The sequence below is a fragment of the Chinchilla lanigera genome, unplaced genomic scaffold (genome assembly GCF_000276665.1).
Source record: "Chinchilla lanigera isolate Chin_1 unplaced genomic scaffold, ChiLan1.0 scaffold00029, whole genome shotgun sequence".
NCBI lineage: Eukaryota > Metazoa > Chordata > Mammalia > Rodentia > Chinchillidae > Chinchilla > Chinchilla lanigera.
Genome location: NW_004955430.1, coordinates 15,929,070 through 15,932,297, shown reverse-complemented (window position 1 = coordinate 15,932,297; position 3,228 = coordinate 15,929,070).

Sequence of the window (3,228 nt, the reverse complement as noted above, 5' to 3'; positions counted from 1 at the left end):
AAAAACCAAAAAAAAAAAAAAAAAGAAATCCAAGGTATAAATAATTTAAATAGCAAAGTAAAGGATGGATAATAGGAATCAAAGAGTCAGATCTTTTGCAGATAGGAAAGGAACCTAGAGATAAAAAGACAAAAGGGAAAGGGAAGTAAAAAGAATTAAGATGTTACATGCGTGTACCAAGTCTCCACAATGAATGCAATCACTATGTATGGCAAACATGTACAAATAAAAAAGAGCATGAATTCTAGAGGCAGAAAACTTAGGTTCATATTTTCACTCTCGTGCATAATAAATAATTAGCTACATTAAAAGAAGAGGAAATACTCAGGACCTTCCTCCAACATACTAAAAACTAAAGAACAAACTCTAGGCCTGAAGATTCCCCCTGGAATTTTCCTTAAAATTTTTTCACTTATGTTAAATTTTACAATGTATTAGAGGAAAGAAAAGGTTGGGTATTATTCAGTCAAATAAGAAATAAGATGGATAACTCAAAAAAACCCTAGAAATCATTGCTCAAAGTTGTGCAGAACATAAAGTCATAGAATTCCCCAAAGATATAAAATACAAAATTATCTTGGAAAGTGACTTTACAAATATCAAAATCCTGCTTATTCAGCCTTTCAAGGTGGTCACAGAATATAAGCTGTTGATGTTAAAAACTGAGATTCATATATCCATTGATAAATGAATGGATAAAGAAAATGTGGTACTATATTGGAGTACTACTGTGCCATAAAGAATAAATTGAGGCATTTTTAGGTAAATGAATGTGAAACAAACCCAAGCAGAAACCCAGGAGATTAAAAATTCCATTGAAAGTATATGCAACAGATTGAATGAAGGCAAAGATAGAATACTAGACCTAGAAGACAGGACTGCAACTAGAAACCAGGAAAAGAAAGATATCTTAAAAATGGCAAGAGACCATGAAAAATCAATCCAACTACAAGACAAGGCAAAAAAGAACAACATACAATTGACTGGAGTAAGTGAAAAAGCTGAAGACAGCAGAAAAGCCTTTGAAAACCTCTTCACAGAAATAACGGCAGAAAACTTCCCAAACATGGATAAAGTATTTGACATACAAATTAATGAAGCATATAGAACCCAAAATACCAATAACCAAAATAAATGTATACCAAGGCATATAATAATCAAGATTCCAGAAATTCAGCACAAGAACAAAATATTAAAAGCAGGTAGAGAAAAGAAATAAATTCCCTATAAAAGAAAGCCCATCAGAATAACAGCAGACTTCTCAACACAAACCCTCCAATCAAGGAGAGCTTGAAGTGAGGTATTTTAAGCCCTAAAAGAAAACAATCTTCAACACAGATTGATACAGCCTGAAAAACTACCTTTCCAAATCAATGGAGAAAGAAGATACTTACATGACAAAGAACAACTGAAGAAATTTAAAACCACAAACCAGCTCTACAGAATGCTCTGAAGGATACATTAGAAAGTAATAACAAAGACCATAAACACATAAACACCAATAGAAAGAAGCCACCAGGAAGGGCAATCAATTAAACAGAGGAGAAAGACAGGGAACAAACAACAGGAAAATAACATGAAAAAGGTAAGCCAATACATATCAGTTATAACTATCAGTGTAAATTGTCTTAACTCACCAATAAAAAGAAACAGACTGGCAGAATGGATCAAGAAACAAGATCCAACAATACGCTGCACTCAAAAATCACATTTAACCCAAAAATAAATTCATAGACTAAAAGTCAAAGGATGGAAAAGAATACTTCATGCCACAGGAACCCAGAAAGAAGCAGGGGTAGATATTCTATTTGCAGACAATGTAAACTTTAAGCCAAAACTAATCAAAAAAGACAAAAAAGGTCACTCCACACTTATTAAGGGAAAACCCCTAGAAAAAAGAGATATGCACCAAACACTGGTATACTAAACTACATAAAACAAATACTAACAGATACAAAAAAAAAAAATAAGCACTAACACAATTGTAGTGGGGGACCTCAATACTCCACTCTCACAAATAGATCAACCAGACAAAAAAAAAAAATCAACAAAGAAATATCAGAATTAAATGAAGACTGTGATCAAATGGAAATCATCCCATGTATCCTACCTGACCATAGCACAATTAAAATTGGAAATGAATGACAAAAAAACCACAAAAACTACATAAACACATGGAAATTAAACACTACCCTTCTGAACAAACAGTGGGTCACAGCTTTTAAATGATAAGGCAAATTCTAAATGACCTGACATCAGCCAATGAAATTGAAAATGGAACTACAAACTTACCAACAAAGAAAACTTTTTAAGGAAATTGAAAGGGAAGCAATACTCCCAAAGTCATTCCTGGAAGCAAGAATTACTCTGATTCCAAAACCAGAGAAGAACCCAACCAAAAAAGAAAACTACAGGCCAATCGCCCTAATGAACATAGATGTGAAAATTCTCAATAATATGTTGGCAAGCAGAATGCAACAAATCATCAAGAAGATTATACACCATGACCAAGTAGTATTTATCCCAGGGATGGAAGGATGGTTCAACGTGCACAAATCAGTACTTGTACTACACCATATTAACAGAACCAATGACAAAAACCACATTATCATCTCAATAGATGCAGAAAAAGCATTTAACAAAGCCAAATACCAATTTATGATAAAAACTCTACACAAAACTGGAATAGATGGTCTTTACCTCAATCTGATAAGAAGCAATATCTGACAAACCAACAGCTAACATCATACTAAATCGTCAAAAATTGAAAGCTATTGCTCTAAAATCAGGAAAAACAGAAAGATGTGTACTATCACCACTCCTAGCCAGCATACCATAACAATGTATGTGTACCCATGTTTACAGCAGCACAATTTGTAATAGCTAAATCTTGGAAACAACCCCAAAGGCCATCAATTGCAGAATGGATTAAAAAAAAAAAAAGATGTGTTTTTTAATATAATGGAGTACCACTCAGCCATAAAGAATGATAAACTGGAGATTTTTATAGGTAAATGGAAGCAACTAGAGATCATACTCATAAAATGAAATAAATCAGACCCACATGGATAAACATTGTATTGTCTCCCTAGTGTAAGAAACTGAAAGAGTTAATAAAATCTGAAAGGTACAATAGATATTGTGAATTGGGAAGAAAGTATTCAAGAGGAAAGAGAAACTGTGATGAGGGAAAGGGGAAAGGAAGTAAGGGAAAAGGAAATTTTATAT